Genomic DNA, 20,212 nt, shown 5'->3' on the forward strand with positions numbered 1-20,212 from the left:
AAGACCTCTTTGGGGTTGCCCTGGGACTAAGGAGGGGATCTGAGTCTGTATCTGTGTCTGTTATTGGAATATTCAGTGGGAGTTCTTAACCTGTCTGAGTCTCCCTGGATTAGAATTTCAAGCTGTGTTTATAGGCAGCTGTGGTTTGCATCATTTACCTTTATCAACTTGGTAGCCAGTTTGAAATTACCTACATCTACTTTGTGAAATTCACACTCTGTTCTTTTGAACTCATTCTTCTTTTTAAAATAATGATGAAGTGGTAGTGTCTTGGTACAGTTTTTAAAAACTTTGCGGAGCTAGAAATAATACATTTTATTTTATTTTATTTTTTTATTTATTTTTAATTTTTTTTAACGTGTACTTATTTTTGAGACAGAGAGAGACAGAGCATGAATGGGGGGGGTCAGAGAGAGGGAGACACAGAATCTGAAACAGGCCTCAGGCTCTGAGCTGTCAGCACAGAGCCCGACGCGGGGCTCGAACTCATGGACTGCGAGATCATGACCTCAGCTGAAGTCGGCCGCTTAACCGACTGAGCCACCCAGGCGCCCCGAAATAATACATTTTAGATTGAACAGGTCATTTATTATTAATCAGATCCTAAGACTTTTCCGCATTGCTTTTGTTTTTGTTTTTTGTTGTTGTTGTTGTTAATTGTGCATTTTAACATTTTGTTAATTTTGATTTTCTCAAATATAAACCTTTTTTGTGTGTGTTTTAAGTCGTTTAACAGTTTTAAGAAAACATACAAGTCTATATCAGTAGTATAGTTGATTTAGAATATTTCTTTCTTGTCTTCTAATAATTTGTGACTGTGTGGTCCTGACTGTTGTATGACCATGATCTTTTCTGTATCCTGTCTTATCTTTGTATATCTGGGAAAGTTATTACTTATTTCTTATTTTTATTCACTTATTTAAAATGAATTTATTATAAGGACTCTTAAGGTTATATAACATTCCACATATTCTGTACTTTTCCTACAGGCTTAAGATTATACCGTGTTAGTCTAAATCTATAACACTATTAAATAGTATTACAAGCATTTCTTGGAAAGGAATAGGGATTAACAGGAAGCAGTGGATTTTTCATAAATTTGGCAGGCTATTTGGGAAGCGTTTTTTTCCTAGGTAGCTTAAATATCCTTGAAACATTAATTTTGGAATAAGAGTTGCATAGGAACCAGTATTATTCCTCCACTTTATAAGAAAGGCACCTCTGCCATATCCCTTTCTTGCCCTGCATTTGAACAAAGTTTCGCTGAATGGACTGGTGCTCCCACCTGCAGCCAAGCCCATCAGTCCCTGGACCAAATCCAACAACAATAGGAAGCATATGTAGAGCCTTTGACTTTTTCTTCCTCAGTGGGCACATCTGGTAGCCCAGCTACAACTGCTGGGCTCCATATTGCTGCTCATTCTCACCTTGAATCTGTGTGGTCCCCTAGATCTGAGAGGCCATGACTCTGGGCCTCGTCCAGGGACCTGGGTGGCCCATAGTCACAGAAATGTTACCCTTTTGTCTCTTCATGGGACTAGGTCTCTGCTGTCTCCTTGGATCCTTGAGTGCTGTCTCTATGTCCTCACTCTGTGCTGTGGTGTCTCACAGTATATGGTCAGCTCTGGTAATGACCACCACTGCCTGACTTCTAGGTATCCAGATAGTCGCTTCTTTCTGTCTAAGATGATACCGTATTACCTATAGCTGTGTATATGACTTCAGGACTCACTGTGCCCTTTGAATATTGTGCCTGTCTATCTCACTGAGCCTTGGGTGATAGCCATTGATGGGGTCAGCTCTGTTTTTATGATCTTAAATGTGAATACTGGCCCAGTATTACTAAGTGTGCATTGTGCTTCATGCCTGTCACAGGGAGAAGGGTCACCAATGTAATGAGTCTCCCCATACTGGACAGTGGTGTCTCACTGGTCACACCATAGTAAGGAGTTCATTCACTTTCTTATTTGCTATTTAGCTCTTAGTTCCAATAGCTATTTTGGTAACTTACAATAAGACTGTTAAAGTAAGGGGCAGAACCAAGGTGAGTAATAAATAGGGAGTGGGGTAAAACCGAACCAGAAAACCAAGGCCCTCCCTAAGAAGCCTACAGTTGAGGTAATTGAATTTTAGGCCAAGTGTTCTGCCAATCAGAGAAAAATGGAGACGGAAAGAAACTGATGCTACTTACTATTAGATCAGAGTGGCACAGAAGATTCAGTTCATCCAGAGAGATGCTCTTGTTTTCCTAACTGTGTATTTTGGGGAGGGATATATCGAGTGGCTTGTTATATCGCATTTTTCTATCAGAAAATTGTATTAACATACCAGTGCATGTTGCTGAATGTTCTTTTCTTTCTAGCATGCAATACTTCAAACAATTATTTTTCAAAATGACTTGAGTTCTGCCCAATTATTTTCTAGTATCCAGAGTAAAAAGTAAACAGATACATGTGAAAATAACACGTATTTCCACTCAGTTTATGCAAAAATATTATCTCGGTAGGTAATTGTTGTGAACATTTTTTTCTATATTGATGACACTTTTTTTTTCTTTTTAAACTAAGTCTTTGCAGTCCAGTGTGCATTTTACACTTACAGCACAGCTCCATCTGGATCAGTCCGATTTTGAGGGCTCACTAGCATCATGTGGGAGGATGAGGTAGCAGTGGACAGGATGGCTCTGGTTTGTTGTGATATCCTTGTGATCCTTTCATTCTTGAGATATCACAGCTACAGTTATCACCAGGAACCTTGAAAGGCAGACTTTTCATTGTTCTTTGTCCGGAGTGTTCATTAATCCAGAAGTTATCATTTTGTGTCCCCGACACTAATTTGATGAGAAGAACAAAATAGATTTAGTCACTATCGAGAAAGTGAGCAACTTCTTCTGAAAACTTTTGGAAGCTTACTTTCAATTCTCTCATAACTAGTACATACACTTATTTATGTTACCTTAGAAATTTTCTTGATCTCTTTTTATGCCAATTGCTTCTTTACACCTTCCATGATTTCACCAGCTTTCTGTCCCACTGTTCCAATAGAAATTAGTTTGTAGTTTTTCAGAGGTAATCATGACTTTCTGCTTGACATACAGTTACTGGTTAATTTCTTTATTATCTTCTTGTTGAAAACTGAGATTTGTTGGCTATTCTTCTCCCCTTTAGTGCCTTACATGGAGTAAAGTGTAGTCAGTAATGCTCACTGAAGGAACATATATATGTCTTCTCCTCTTACTATGGTCTAGAAAGCAAGGGGCATGCTATTGACTCCTTTGGTATCTTTGTAGTTACTAACATAGTGCAGGGTATGCATTTGGTGCTTAATAAATTCTTGCTGACTGGAGTCATGACTTATAATTGGCCTTCCTAGTCTTGATTCAAATCTAGTTCTATCACACTATTACATTGCATTCTTGGAAAGAACACCACTGTTTTCATTTGAGGAAGAATTACAAACACACACATCCACTAGTCTTCTTTCTTTGCTCCTGACTCTGAAAAAACGAAAGAATCAATGGAGAGAGTGCCACTACCTTTGGTTAAATACCAGCAAAGTATAATACAGTGTATTTTTTGCCAGAAGAAAGAATGTGACCGCTGTTGTAGGTCTTAAACATTATGATGAAGGAAGCTAGTTTGTGGATATTGGAATCATTCATTCTTTCATTCAATAAACACTTACTAAACACATATTATGATTAAAACATTGTGTTGCACACAGGGGATAAAAATGGTAAGTTTTGACCCTCAAACCGCTCACATTTTAGATAGAAATTCAGATCATGCCAGAGACCTCTTTAAAATATTTGTCAGTTTAGAGAAAGCTAGTACTAATGGGAAAAAGATTCAACATGCCTAATTTTCACTCTCTTTTTCCTTCAATGGTGTTGGTTGGTAAGTATTTTTAGAATAAATGTGTAGATAGTGGTTTGTTTTTAAAGAACTCACATTATTTGGCATTTATTACATTTTATTTGTTTCCTTGATTGATTAATTGCAGTTAAATTACCTTAGCATTCTAGAAGAGATTTTATAGATTTTGACATATGATTAAACAGCATAAAGCATAACTAATGTTGTTTTAGTGGCATGCTATGTATTAAAGCATAAAATTTAAACACATACTTCATCAGGAATTTTTGCAGTTACAGTGAATTTGAAAGATTCAGATATTGGAACTCCACTCCCACTGTTAGGGAGGGGTAGGAATTTTATAATTGAGATTATTATAGAAGAGTGTCCTGACATAACTGATTGACTTTAGTGATGTGCCTTGAAAGTTCAAATTCAAGGTGTGCACTTATTTCAGTCAGCTTATTCTGAATGTTTAAATAAGAAATACTATTTCTGGGTATTCTGAATAACTCGTTGTACATTTATTCCTAATAGTGAGCATTTGGACTAATGATGGATTACTAATGAGCATGTAAATGTACCACCTGATTACATTAATATATGATCTTCCATGACGAGGTCTGAAATGAACATTTCTAATATGTATTTTTCCCCAAATGGCACTGTGGCGTATACTGAGCAGGACTGAGACAAGGGTGTTTTTCTTAAGAGCCACTGATTTAGTCAATTATCAAAAATCACATTATAATAAATGCTGTTCTAAGAATTTTGATTAACCTTTAAATAAATGTTACTTTGGAAAAAAAATCTGCCAAATGTGTTAATGATAAATTGTGAAGTGGTAGTAATTGCAAGTATGGCTTTATGGATAATATAGTTAATTGATACCACCCTCTCAAACACATATAGCACATCAGCTGCTATGAGGCTGGGTGATAGTAATGGCGTCTACAGCATTTTTGATGCACTGAGGATGACATGAGTAAAGTGGAAACTTAGAGTGCTCACCAGGGTCATTCTCTCATGAACATCTGATGCCCATGGTCAAGTAAATTTTTAATGACACATAGTCACTACACACCTTTCAGCCTTCTGGAGAGGTAAGTGTACATTGATCTGTCCTAATTAGCCTTGCAGAGTACTTCAGACATCCCTGCATGAACACTATTATTTAATAAAATGGGAGCTGTTTTTTTCACAAGCTCAGCACTTGCTCCTTAGATGGCTATATTGTTGTTTTTTTTTTTAAACTCAAGTCTCATGTTCATTCTTGTCTTTGTCTGGCAATGTAGTATTTATGCAGCTGCATATAAAAGTAAGCAAAATTAAAGAATGGGTCTGATTATGAGGTTCATTGCTATTATAAGAAACCCATAGAGCATACATCTATTCCTTCTCTAATGTATAGGGTGCTGACTGCATAAAATTGCTTGGAAAGACATTAAGGATACACAGGCAATTCTGTTGAGGTGTGCAATGGGATGCTTTTATGTTTGGAAATAAAGGTGGCCCTGGAATATCTGATTTGCAAGATAAAAGGTAGCCAAAACAGTTTTTAATTGCTCTAGATTGGAACACTTATGTACAGACATCTACTTTTTTATTTTTTAAGAGTTTAGTTTTATCTGAGTTTGGGGTCTATAACACCTTGAGTTTGTTCATTGTTGGAGTAAATCAAGTATTGTTTATTTAGCTATAGGATTTAGAGGTAGGGGGATTTTACTATGGATGCCTCTGCTTGTGAAGGTACTCAGTTCCAAATGGGATACAGACCAGATGGTGTTAAATCTTATCCCAGGGAAGAAGTCTACAGCCAGAACTTCTTAGAAGCATGTGTGTCACTTGGTCACATGATCTACTGGTTCTTGGATTTATTTGTCTTAAGAAAATGAACAAGAAAAAAAAAAGAAAAGGAACAAGAGTGGGTTCCTTTTGATCTGTAGGGCTGGCCATTGATGACAATGTCTGGAGTTGTCTTTGTGTTCATAGAAATCAGGCACCTCTTCCTGCTGTTGCATGGCCACAGAGCTGGCTCTCAGGCACCACAAATGCCTCCTTTACCTGCTTGCTCATAGCTGAAGTTGCATAATGAGAGATTAAAATATTTCGATTTTGCAAATATCTCTAGAAATGGGAACGCTTTGTTTAAATCAGATCCATACAACTCAGTGTGAGTGAGCTTACCAGTCCTTTGTGGATAGCAAGATTTGAAAGTGGGGTGGGTAGAGGAATATGAGGACACTGGGTAATTAGGGAGTAAAAGGAACTGCCTTGCGGGCATGAAGGGGACAGTAGGGGTGAGATGAAAGTCTCTGAGTGGAGAGGCTTGGAATAGCAGAGGACAAGATGTACTTTCCTTACAATATAGGAAAACCTCTAAAAATGGCAAGTTTTCTAAATATAGTTTTAAAACCAAATTTGTTTTCAATTTTATTTAGGTATGAAATTAATTATTTCATTATTAGATATTCTCCTTGAATTACCTAGTTCATTTATTCAAGAAGCATTTATTGAACAACTCCTATGGATTAAATAGTGGATTGGATGCTAAGGGAAAAAGACATGATTCCCATCCTAATGTTTTATTAGTACCTCTGCTTTTGGCTGTAGGTAATGGAAAAGCCAAATCCAATTGGCTTTAGTACTAAGGAAATTTGTTGGCTCTCACCACTGAAAGTCTAGGGGCAGAGTGGAATTCAGGACATTTTAGTCAAGTAGTTTTGACTTAGTTTTCCTTGCATTCTTTTTCCTTACTCTGTGGGTCAGCTTCATCAGTGGCTAGTAGCAAGATGGCTATCAAGTGAAAGGGGCTATTTCAGAAGCTTTCTAGAAGAGCTAGAATAGCTTTCTCAGAAGCTTCAAAGAAACCTCTTCTTGGATTTTATTAGCCTAAGAGATCAAGATTATATAGGCAGTTAGAGGACTGGTGGGTGCAGATATGTTTGGGTTTAGTGAGAGCACTGAGGTGGGGTGTCCCGTCTAGAATGGTAGAGATGGAGGGTTGAGAGAAGGATTTCTTTCTTTTTTAAAAACATTTATTTATTTATTTATCTGTCTATTTATTTATTTATTTAGAGGGTGGGGGAGGGGAAGAGAGAGAGGGAGAGAGAGAATCCCAAGCAGGCTCACGTCAGCATAGAGTCTGATGCAGAGCTTGATACCATAAACCATGAGATCATGATCTAAGCTGAAACCACGAGTCAGCTGCTTAACCAACTAAGTCACTCAGGTGCCCCTCAGAGAAGGATTTCTTGAAGAGACGCTACCCAAACTAAATCCAAGAAGATGAGAAGAAATGAGGAGGTGGGAAAGACACGTAGGCAATGGAGGAAATGAATACAAAGACAGAAGCAAGAAGGTACATTGCACAAAATCAGCTACCTTTTACTCATTCTTCAGGTCTCAACTTTACCTTATCTTCCCACTAGGTTTCACAGAGCCTTGCATGGCCTCACATTTCCCTGTGTTTATCCCATCTTAACATCGCCCACTTCATTGCTATTCATTCAACTGCCTGCTCTTCTTCACTAGACTCTGTGGGCAGGGTCCATGGTCTCTATAACTGCCCCTCTGTTCCTGGTACCTAGCATAGTGCCTGGCACATCATAGACAGTTGGTAAATATTCATTACCATGAATGAGTGCATGAATGAGTGCATGATTCATGCATGAATGAGTGAATGATTTATTATTATTTTGTTAAATGACAGCATTTAGACATGTTCCTTCCTATATTGATCAAAATGATAATGATTTTCATGGACTTGACTAAACTTCTTATAAATAGTTATAATATTCAGGCAGTAGAACTGAGTCTTGAGGATTTCAAAGAGTTTTTTGACTTTCATATGATTAACTAGTTTGAATAGAATTTTCTTGTGCGTGGTTATGTGTTTTCATACACTATATAATCCCAAAGCAGGAAGAGACTTTATTTGTTGGATGGGTGAGTCTTTGTTTGTTGGAAGACTGAGTCTTTGCTCACTACATCCTTCAAAAGATTAACATTATAAGTATAAAACTCCAACATAGGTGACTTTCTGGTGTTTCTTCTAGTTTTATGATTTTTGAAATTTCTAATTAAATAATTTTTACATGATTTTTATTGACATTAGTCAGAAATTACATTTCATTCGCTCTGTTATGTGTAATATACTAATCATAGTCCCTGAAAGTTGGGAAAAGATTTTGCTAGATTCAGTTACAATGAGTTTTCCACTGAAGTTTTAAATTAAGCCTCATATTGAAATGAATTGATGAAAAGATGTTTCTGGATAGTTGTGTTCAGTACCTGTTGCTCATTATCATCAGTATTCAAATTTTCAAATATAAAACATATCAAATATTAAAATATGGAATGTTTAACTTGAAGAAAATGAATATAAGAACAGAAGAAAATATAAGAATGTCTCATGATAAAATCTAGTCCAAAATTCTATCCATTATATAAGGATGTTTGTGGGACAGCATGGTTGTGTAGTGGGCCTCTAAAGATCTCTAAGGCAAATCTAAATGTTTTCCCAGAGTGTGTCATAAGTCCATTTTACATAGTCTTTGTGAACACCTTTTAAATTTATATACTCTTCCAAGTTTAAAATCTCTTTAATTTAATGTATTGCTTTTGATATCATCTAGACAGAATGGTTTTATTAAGTCCTAATTTTTAGGCTTATTTAGCTTTCTCCAAGTTATAAAATCTATTTTAAACATGCAAATCATTGTTTCATTAATTATGAATAATACTTATACATTTTAAACTCTACCTATTGTACATTCAGGACACTTCCCAATGAAAGAATTTTTTGAGCAGTTTGTGGAACATCACACAGATGGTACCCTAAGATATCTGCTTCCTGAAAGAAATTTTGGGGCAATGTAGACATGATAGTAATAATTAAAAATTGCAAAAATGCTACTGCCTTATTTAAAATTTAGTATCTATTGTCATTATCAAAGATTGCACTTTCCTTTAGATAAAAAAATGTCATATTTCTGTAATAAGTTTTTATTGCCATTAAGGATCAACTTAAAAAAAAAGTTTTTTGAACGTTTATTCATTTTTTGAGAGAGAGAGAGAGAGAGTGCGCGCGCGCATGATTGGGGGAGGGGCACAGAGAGAGGGAGACACAGAATCCGAAACAAGCTCCAGGTTCTGAGCTGTTAGCACAGAGCCCAATGCAGGGCTTGAACTCACAAACCGTGAGATCATGACGTAAGCCAAAGTTGGACGCTTAACTGACTGAGCCACCCAGGAGCCCAAGGATCAACTTTTAAAGATAGATTGTGATCTTGCAGTCTTATGTAAGAAATAGATCTTTATGACTTTTGTTTCCCATGTAATCATCTTGCACGATTGGTAGAAGGCATATTTCTCTAACTTAAGGGAACAAAGGGGATGTGTGACCTGAGCCATTACAAAGTATGGTTGTTTGAGACATCCCTGCTTTAGGAGCCTGGCAAGGAGAAGGAAATAACCTTTACTGAGAAGCTTTTTGGAGGTTCTGCTGTTTGAGTAGAAACACAGGACTGGAAGAAATCTTCAGGGGCGCCTGGGTGGCTCAGTCGGTTGAATGTCCGACTTCGGCTCGTGAGTTCAAGCCCCGTGTGGGGCTCTGTGCTGACAGCTCAGAGCCTGGAGCCTGCTTCAGATTGTGTCGCCCTTTCTCTTTGCTCCTCCCCTGCTCACACTGTGTCTCTCTCTCTCAAAAATAAACATTAAAAAAATAATAAAAGAAAAATCTTCAGAAGGTATCTGGTCCATGCTTGTCCTTCTCAGGGAAGGAGGCTTGGGCTTGGTGAGGTTAAGGGACTTGCTCTGAGTTGTGCATGATTAATGAGCCTGCGGAAGTGGTGGGGCTCTTACTTGCATCTCCTCCCCCCCACACTTAGGGGTGTGTTTCACACAGTGTGTCCTTCTCTTGGATTCTTTGGTCCTGAAGAAACTGAACCAGATGTGAGAAGCCAAATGCTTTTGCATGATTTCATTAGAAAGACACTCTACTGGTTTTGCAGTTTTACCGAGTGGAGATTTACTGAGTTGAGAAAACTGAGGAGTTAAGTCTCTCAAACACCAAATTAAATCGACTCCTCATTAAAACAAAACAAAACAAAACAAAACTTCCTTAGAAAACTTTCCCTAAGTTCACCAGAAGCCCAGGCTCCCCTGGGAAAGAAAGCAGGTCGAGGCTTTTCGGTGGGCTGTGCATTGTGCTGTTCTTCTCCGAGAGCTCAGGAGATTGGCATTGCTCTGCAGTCGTGTCACAGCCCGGAGTCATTTAATGCCTCCTCTTGTGAGGCCAGGATTCCACGCCCAAGTGCATTTAGTAGGTCAGTACAGTAATTTTAAATGTCTTTCTTTCAATCTTTTGCCATCTTCAATTATACCTTTCCACCCTACTATTTGTGTAATTTTCTTCTGTCTGAAGTCTCTTTACTGTTGTTCTCTATTGCACAGCATGACAAATTACCCATCAAACCATATCTTTTCAGCCCAGAAATGCGCAATAACACAGAGTCATGGCATTATCGCATGTTGTGCACTTTATTTCCTCACAGTTCATTCAAGTGTGTCACTTTATTTTCCTGGCTTCCTTTTGTCATCATGGAGATTAACCATTTTATCCTTCCTAAACTTTAGAAACAATTAGAATTTCATTATAGTGGAAGGAAGCTGAGAGTGAATGCTTGCTCAGTACTATATGGAGTATACTTTTCATATTATCGGTGGTAAAATTAAAGTCATGAATCCTGAGTCCTTTTCGGAGGAGAGACTTTAGGGGTTATTATACAGCTGAGTAACCCTGGCTCTGGACAAGAGAATTATTTGAGCCTGTGGACACCAAACACATTAACGGTAAGAAACCATTTAGCGTGACATTGAATACCTGATTCTTCTGTTCTCCTGAGAATTACAGAATTCCCTGGGGCCCATGCATTCGGTACACAAAATCTTTCTTTTCCCTCTTAACTTTGGCTAAATACCAGTAGTGTACAGTGTGCAATGAGATACAATAGACATTGCAAGTATGTGTTAGAAAATCAATTGGAATTGATGCTCTAATCAGCAGGGCTGCAGCTGGTATGTAGACACATCACTGGAAATGGTGATTAAGAGCGTATTCAAAAGCATTTAAAAAACCCCACAACATTTAGATCACTGTTCAGATAGATTTCTGTTTCACTGGGAGAGTAGATGAGTTGGGTAGCCAGTCATGCTTCTAGATTCTGCTAGATTAATTTATATGATGTTTTAACAATCAATCTATTTTATATACTAAATGTATAATTTGTTTTCAATTACATATTTATAGGTTATAGGATGCTGGTTGTTGGTAAACAAAAAAATTCCAAGTTCTTTTGCTACCATCAGTTTACAGCCTGCCAGATACTAAATACAAGCTGCCCCAGAGAAAGGAAAGGGGTGTGGTTATAGTTTAGCTTTAGTCCGAAAATATATTTAGTAAGGAGATTCAGAGGGCAAGGGAAAGGGGGAGAGAGAGAGAAAGAGTGAAGGAGGGAGGGAGGGAGAGTGAGAGAAAGACACATAGAGACTGAGAGACAGAAAGAGAAAGAAGGAGGGAGGGAGAGAATGGTAAAAATGTGAAATAATCTGGAGGAGAAAAACCAGTAAGATTCATGGTATGGCAAAGGAGGTTCTCAGAATTTAAAGAAATGGAACAATAGCTGTCTTACCCAGGCATTTCCTCCCCATGCGCAAGTAATTAGCTAAACATGTTAGCTAAAAAAATTCTTCGGGGGAAACTTAAGGATGAAAAGAGGCTTGAACTAGAAAGGATTGGTTGCTTTTATGAAATTATTCATTTTCTAATCTGGATCCACATTTTCCTGTGAACACCTTTAGGTTGTACTAAAAATATAGTGATTGAAAGTTCAACCATATACATAATTTTCAATTTTAAGTGTTTTTATAAATAGAGAATATGCTGGGTGTTTAAAATAAATCCAGGAACAGAGGTCCTGCCTTTTTATCTCTACATTGTCTTTGACATTCAGCAAAGCGCTAGTCTAGAAGTATCAAAGCCCAACTAGATGATGGAAGAAGGCACCAAAACTATGGAATGTGAGTGTCTTTCAGAAATAGGGTCTATCACAGAAAAGGCAAGCTATTGATATTATCTGGAGCTTGGGATTTCATGAAGGCAAACTGCTATTGAGAGAAAAAGGCTGGTACTTTAAGCATTTGACAGTAGTTTTTTAAACCATAGAACACATCAAGCCTTCCCATATATGATTTTAACTAGCAGCCAGTTAAAAAAAAAAAAGGGCAAGTGAGAGAATTCTGAGGAATGAAAGAGGAAATAGCAATAAAAATTAAAACTGTAGAGAACTTACTAGTTTTCAAACTACCTTTGAATGTATTTTTGCCTATGTTCGTCACAAACTGCCTGCAGATAAAATAGGACAGGAGATGTTAAAGTGTTTTCAATAGATGGAGGAAACAAGACTCAATAGAAAAGGGACTTAACGGAAGTCATATAAGCAAGTGGACAAAGCATTGCTGGAACTGAGGTCTCTAGAACTGTGCTGTCCATTGTGGCAACCAGTAGCCAAGTGGGGCTGTTGAGCACTTGAAATGTGCTTAGTCCTATTTGAGATGTGCTATAAGTATAAAATACATATCAGATTCCAAAAACTTAATACAAAGACAAAGGAATATTTTATATTACCTTAGGGATATGTTGGGTTAAATAAAATATATTATCAAAATTAATGTTTCTACTTTTAATATGACTGCTAGAAATTTTAAGGTCACTTATATGGCTTGTGTTTATGGCTTGCATTGTATTTGTATTGTTACTTTAGGTGCCTTTTCTGGTATTCTTACAGAAAATAAAGGGAGGGAAAACAGGAGAGAGAATTGGATATCCCACAGTTTGAAGGACTCATTCTTCAATGATAAAAGTGTCTTAATTTTATTTATCATTTTGGTTGAAATCAACTCAATAAAAAAAATATTGAATACCTACTATTTATAACAGTGATTGTACACATTAAGTTCAGCATATTTTAAGGAGAAGGTCAAAGCCTCATAACAGAGGGAGATAATATCTTTTCTAGAATTATCTAACCATATCCACATGAGAGCAATCATATAAAAGATTCTCTCCTTAGACTGTCAGGTCTGTTCTAAAGGAACCATAACTAGTGTAGATGTGAAAGAACTGAGATTTTTTTGGCTAGGTAAGTACACTGGTATCATACACCCAAGGGCATTTTGGCAGGTGCATGGGGGCGGGGCGGGGCCGGGGGGGCGGACAGAGGGAGGGATACATGGTCTCCATAGAGCATATCCAAGCAGATTCCATTCACGCAGAGGAGGACCTTGGCTGAGGAGAAATGAGTGAAGCACATTAAGGAATAGCTGTATGAAAACGCAGCTCAGAGTAGGAATAAAGGAAATGTTGAAAAACTAATGAACCATAAGATCTCTATAATAGTCTCTTAATAGGTACATTGTTGAGTAACACTGGTGTGTGCTAGATTAGTTATAACTTGTTATATCCGGTTTCATGAGGCATATGGCAGTGCACACCTAGTTCTCGAGGAAAGGACTGAACCTACTGTTGTCACTTAGAACACACCCTAGTAATTACTGCTACAGATTCCAGTCTCAGAAAATATTAATATTTTTCCCGTAACAGTTTTCGAAACCTGGAGTGCAACAAAGGAGAATAGAATGATGATTGCAATTTTCAAGGTTTGTGTGGAAGGGGGAAAATACACTTGTGTGATATCTTAAATGAAATTCCACTTTTAAAATTCTAGATATATTTGAAATCTGTCATTTTAAAATTAATAACTGTTTTCCTTTAACGCAGTCTGTGTAAAGAAACCCAATCCACTTCTGAACAGTTCCCTGCCTTCCCAGATACATGGAAATTCACTACTGTTGCTGACAAACAAAATGCCACAAGATTTGTCATACAAATCACATTATAAGAGGTTCCAAAAACTTGACAACGTTGACAGTTGTTTTCAGCAAATGGCTGCTTTACTCTGTACTGTCAATGTTGATGTCCTTGTGCACATGTAAAAGAGCAATGTGATTAAGGCAAGCTTGTCCACGCTATATCTGAGCCAAGTTTTCCGTCTCCGCGTGGCACTGAAAGATTGCTCAGCTGTTGCAGATAAGGCAGGAATAGCTAGCAGATTTCTGCCATTTAAAAAAAAAACATTCTCTGGGCATGCATTTCTGTAGGAATTTACCAACATCTGCTGCTGACCTAAAGTTTTCTATAGAAGTGGCATATTTAATTTATACAAGTAATTCACAATGGTATTGGTCAAGCCTGATTTCCTTAGGAAATAATGAGTTGCATTCACCAAGAAGAGATGAGTTGAAGTCTAATATTTATATTCTCTAAATTGTCATTGGAGCTTCAGCCCTCATACTTTTTTGGCCCGTCTTACATTTATTTTCTGCATGTTCTCTAAATTATATTTCAGCAGAGAAACTTTTTAGAAGGAAGAATAAAGAGCTAAGAGGTTTTGGTGATTCCACAGAAGGCCTACACTTCACACTTATCTTTTTTTTATAGGCTCTCTGAAAATGTTTGATTTTTGGAAGCTAATTTATTCTGGGAGAATTTTGTAGTTGATTTTAGATGAAATTTTAGTGTGATTTAAATTTGTCCTATGTGCTATCCTCAAAAGAACATACAGGATTTAGGTATTTCCCATTGTCAAGGTAACTTGATAACCTCTCATTACTTTGATTTGGACATCATTTACTTAACCATTTTTTTTTGCTACTGCTCAATTCTGTAATTTGTTCTGTGCATGTTTATACTATTTTAATTTAGTTTCTTTTAAAATATGAATGCTTCTCAGGTAAAAATACAAGACTTCAATTAGTCCTGGCAATTCAAACCTGTCTCGTAATGCATTTGTTATTTGATTCATCTATTCTTATTCTTGGTCACCTTCTTGTACAGCTGCATGCTTTAACTGTCTGACTTGTCTTTGAAAATCTTAAGCCACATTCTTTGGAACAGTTGCTTCATGTTGGTTGAAATTCTCGGTGGCACTTTTTTCCATTCACAGGAGCCAACAGCCACCATAGCAGACACATAGTTTCCAAGAACTTAGGCATGGTTCATGATTCCTGAATCTCAACAATTTCTTGCAGGAATCAGAATACCGTGTATAGTGTCTGAAACCTTTGTGCTATAAATCATAATAAACAAGTATACACTTATACAGTAAGGTTCAATTAGCATACATAATTTTTAAATGTTTTCCTTCTTGAAACTGGCAAAGGCACACAATTTGAAATCCCACTAATGAAATAAATTAATCCAATGGCCCAAGCAAGTAATTACCTAAATATATTAGCAAGAAATTCTTTTAGGAAAAATTAAGGATAAAAAGCGATTTGAACCAAAAAGGGTAGTGGCTTCTGAAACAACTCTTTATTTTCTAATATAGATTCACATTTTCCTGTGAATACTGTTATATTGTACTAAAAATATAGCAATTGAAAGTTCAAATTTTAAGTTCCAAATTACCGCCTTTCAGATCCAGTGAGGTATCTAAAAAATGGGTCAAGGTAACAATGCATAATTTGAAAAGTTAACAAAAAGTTTCTAATGGAAATAATGTGAAAACCAATATAATTGCATAACCTGTCTTATTTCCATTGTCAATTAAGCTTATTAGGTAGCAGAAATCCTTGTGAAATATTTGCCAGAGCTAGCATCTTTATTTTCATGTAGCCGAGGGAAAAGAAAGGAGACATTTCCCATAGAGTGTTTAGATCCTCTGATTAAGCAACTGATTAAAAAAACATGAGTGTTTTATAAAAAAAGAGTTGGAGTAAATACAGAGAAGCAAAATATGTATCAATAGAGAAGAGCATGCAGGCGGGAAAAACATGGACTTGCTCTTTTTTTCCTGCTGAGTTCCGTTTTCACATATTTTAATTTTATATACTTCCATTAGAATTATATTGATAATGACTTTTTATACATGAATAACAGCATTTGGAATGGAAATAAGTTAACAGTATCTTATTTATGAGTTTTTTTTTGAAGTTTTGGTCTCAGCCTCTTTAATTTTGAATTTATTTTTAATTCGAGAAGTGCATAATTTTTCAGGAACTCAGATCTTCTTGCTGCCAATATCTTCCCAAAGGCTTTGGTTCAATCCATTTATACTTACGTCACTTATAGACAAAAGCAAAGTGTGACAAAAAATACCATTATTTGTATGTACAGAGTGAAAAGAAATTCTTTTTTTCTCAGTAGATACTTGTAATCACATTCTTTAGTACACATTTTGAGCCACCTCCTGACACAGTAGCTGTCAGGAGAGAAGTGAAGATAAGTTATTCTTCACCGACTTCTGTGAGATACCAGAAGTATATCATGTAAGTAACTCAAACAATTGCACTTCCCATTATCCCATCACTCCTCAAGGCCATAAAACTCCAATTTGCAAAGTGACTGGATTTTACTGGGGGATGAAGGAAGATGTGACTGTTTCTCATTTGCTTTTGAACTTTCTCATGATACTGAGAATTTCATGAGACAAAAGTGATGTTATCAATCATGTTCTAAATACTTACTTGAAAGTTTTATTATGTTTTTCTGGGTTTGCAAGATGAAATCCCTTTTACTGAATATTTCCAGTGTTCAGGGATATTTTCCTGGTAGGTTGGATTCTGTGTCATTTGGGTATGCTGCAAAAGGTTAGCCAGGGTTTGAGAGTGAAATTCGGTTTAAAACAAATGGCTGCCCTAAGACTGGAGAGGCTTTCTGTCCAGGGCTTGAGTCTTCCACAAGAGGCCCAGGGCCACTCTGCCCTCACTGTATTTCTGGAGAGTGGCGATGTGCAAACACCTGTAAAGAGAGTGAGGGCAGAGTATAACGAAGTACATCGCAAAATTTTTAAATTGCATGTTTTGTTCTTTTGATGGATTATCAAATATGATTGAGAAGCTACCGTGGCATGCTGTCACCTACGTGATAAAGTCCAAATTCCTCAGCGTGGCACAGAACGGTTCCATGCTTCACCTACTCTTGGTATCATCTACACTACTTCATAGTTACACTAAGCTATGAATTATTGAATATTAACCATGTTTTGACCATAGCCGGAATGTCTTCTGACACAAAAGCATTTCAGTTTTATCCATCTTTGGGACGTGTATCCACTCTTTCAAGATAGGGTTCAAATGACATCTCTTTGGTCAGGAGGTCCTTCTGCTTTATCCCTGTTCTTGGCATTTATTCTATTCATGCTGTATCAGACTGTACAGTACTTGAACATACGTTTATCTCCCAAGCTAGACTGTGAGCCTTTTGATGTAGGGGTAGCATATTTATTTTCATGGTCCTTGGGTCTTGCATAGTACCTGGCTGATGATAGGTGCCATATAAATATTTGTTAATGGAGATGCAGCTTTGTACAACATCTGCACCCCAGCCTCTCATCATTAGTGAGTGCTCACCTATCATCAGAATCTCATAACAGACGTGTTGGGAAAGCTATCTACAAACGAAAACACTCTCCATGCAAATCATTGACATTCAAGAGCCCTCACAAGGTTCATTTACCTTAAATAATGTGCTTATTTTCATGTGCAGTTCATTTTGTGGAGCCAGCATCATTGCTTTTAGCATAACACTTCATATAGGAGAACTAATTCTGATACATGACAACTCATAAAAAAATAGCAGAACCACCTGCCCACCATTTTTACTTAAAAGTATTCATTGCAGCTCAGAACTTGAGTTCATAGAGAAAATTAACTGTAAAGCCTAAATACTAATAATTTATGTAACAACTGACCAGTATTTCAAACATTCAGACCATAGCAAGGAATTAAGAGATAATCAAAAGGGGATTTCAATTCAAAGCAAACAAGTCCACAATATCAATAATGGTAGAAAAGTGCTTAATGCTTCTCCCCACACAGTGCCTACTCATTTTACTGTTCTAACAAGCTTTTGTTTGTTCCACACCTTTAGGAGATTAGAAGGAACAAATTCCTCCAATTTGGGATTACAGGATGTTTAGATTCAGGAAAATGAAAGAAATGAGAAATGCCAGCTGATAATCTGATTCTAGAATGTCAGAGAAAGTAATATTAAAACAATAGAAGATTTAAGAAAAAGGTTTAATTGTTTGTGGAACATTTCAGTGTAGTTCCATCTCATCTAGCTTCACCTTGAATTAAGGCTAATCTTGTTAGGGGTTCCTTGCTTCCTTCTCTACTCTCTCACACACCTATCCATTTCTCTCCTTCTCACAAAATCCTTTCCCTGTCTTCGTTCTGTTAAATACACACCATCCAATTTCCCAAAACCTTAGTGTGCGCCTTTAGAGGTGAGCACATATGAAGATTAAAGCATGGGGTCAATATATAAATAAAACATTTGGGTACTTCACTACCAAGCCACACACAGACACACAGACAGACAGACACCCGATCTAAAAACCTCTGCTTCTGGATCTCTGTAGCTCCCACTGGTTCCCCATGGAGGTCCCAGATGTGTCCAATCTTTACTTGACTTCTCAGTGGACCTGCTGCTTAGGTGCCTTCAACACCTGTCCGGTGACCAGTGGGTCTGCTGGTCTCAGGGCATGCCATTCCACTGCTGGCTCATTCTGGAAAACTTGACCATGGAAGATAACCATTAGCAACTCTGGATTCTGTAGCTGACTCACTGGAAATGTCCAGTGAAATATGGAGTGACAATGACTTTCGAAACACAGCGGAGCAGTAAAGATTGTCACAGAAACCTTGGAATTTTCACAGCAGTATTGTCTTTTAGGCCACAGTTACGATGGAGACAATCTCTCCTTGCCAAAGAATGCCTCTCCGCTAAAATATGCCATATTGTGAGTTTCTTTGCTTGTCTTGGTGGCTGTCACAAACCTCCATAGACAGAATTCTTAAGCATGGATGTGTGGGTCTGTTCCGCTCTGCCGCCCAAATGAAGAGTATGCCTGGGGCTTTAATTTGTGTAATGTTGCCGTGCTGACTATGAATTTTGAACGACTGTTGTTACCACCTTCCACTTAGTGATAATTTACCATTCTTGTTCTATTCCATGCTTGTGTTTTAGATCAAGTTCTTATGGTACAATTTAAGCGCTTTTATGTGCATTCCTGCTTGCTTAGATAAAATTACAACACATGGCTTAATTAGTAAGATGTGTACATTCATGAAGGAAGGCACACTTCCCACCGATTTCTTTCCCCATTCCCAGCAAATTGCATCATGAAAATGTTTTGGAAAAGGAACGGTGTCATTCTCTGAGTGGTATTGATTATTTAGCAGTTCTGTGAAGTGAACAATTTAATAATTGAGTGATTCTAACAAAACCCTACCATGCATCTTGGTGGCAAACATCATCTTTGTAATCCAGTAACTTCCACCATAAGGATTATCACCAGTATGTGACTAGATAGCCACCTGAGGATAAATTTGAAACCCTTTATGAACTGAACATTATTCTCATTATTTGTCAACTGTTTGATATTCTCCTATTCACTTCTTGGGGTCCTGAGAGCTTGTGGCCTAAAATGCAAATAACCATTTTAGGATTAGCCTGTTAAACAGATACAGTTAATGCCGTAATTAGAGTTGTTGGTCAGGTTGTTGGTCACTTTGGTGAAGATAAGTCTGAGGAAATAGGATACAGAAATGTCAGCTGGAAGAGACAACAAAGGTTGTCTTGAGAAAGGTTCTGAGAGTAATACCTGGAGGCTCTAAATCTGTCTATTATTTATTTTATCTAAGTTATAAAAAAATCATTACACACTAGTTACATACTTAATTTATTGAATCAGGCTGGAGCTATCTCTATTTTTTTTTTTTAAGGACGTGTATTCTCAGGGTATTTTATTTGAACTTACACATTCATTATTTTTTTTTAATTATGAAAATGTTTTGGTTTCTCTAACTATTTAATTCCATGTAAATAGGTGATTTCATCCCAGGTGACCTCTAACGTTCCTTTCAGCCCTAACTTCTTTGATTCTTTCTTTATACTTTTTCCTTAGGACATTTCTCAGGATGTTTGGATCTGTTCTCCTTTGGGTAGTGGTGCCGAGTTGGTGGCTTATCTATTTGAGGTTGTCAGTTTATGGACAGTCTTAATGGGCAGTCTTACCTGATCCTATCAAGATAACCGTTTAGTAAAGTTTTTTTTTTTTTTTTTTTGAGGGGGGCATAAGTTTGGAAGATCTCTTCATTATACTTGGCTCAGCATATGGCATTGTACACAGATTTTCTTGCCTTTCACTTTATTGTGTTTCTAAATTTTTATAGATAACAGGAAGCACCGACACCTTTAAGAGGGATTTATTATAGACTTGCTTATTTTT

The 20,212-nt window shown here is 37.1% G+C and overlaps 2 long non-coding RNA genes across 5 annotated transcripts in view; one reads left to right on the forward strand and one right to left on the reverse strand.

Moving 5' to 3' along the window:
- The window catches only part of LOC106968734 (uncharacterized), a 133,435-nt gene that overhangs the window by 23,229 nt on the left and 89,994 nt on the right, over nt 1-20,212 (forward strand). The gene's annotated exons all lie outside the window — the stretch shown is intronic.
- Nucleotides 620-18,502, reverse strand: LOC128316097 (uncharacterized). The gene is made up of 3 exons (XR_008299590.1): nt 18,319-18,502; nt 16,443-16,716; nt 620-2,830 (listed from the first exon to the last, which is right to left on the reverse strand). It is a non-coding gene; the product is annotated as an uncharacterized LOC128316097 (long non-coding RNA).

Source organism: Acinonyx jubatus, chromosome A1, assembly GCF_027475565.1.
Source record: "Acinonyx jubatus isolate Ajub_Pintada_27869175 chromosome A1, VMU_Ajub_asm_v1.0, whole genome shotgun sequence".
Classification (NCBI taxonomy): domain Eukaryota; kingdom Metazoa; phylum Chordata; class Mammalia; order Carnivora; family Felidae; genus Acinonyx; species Acinonyx jubatus.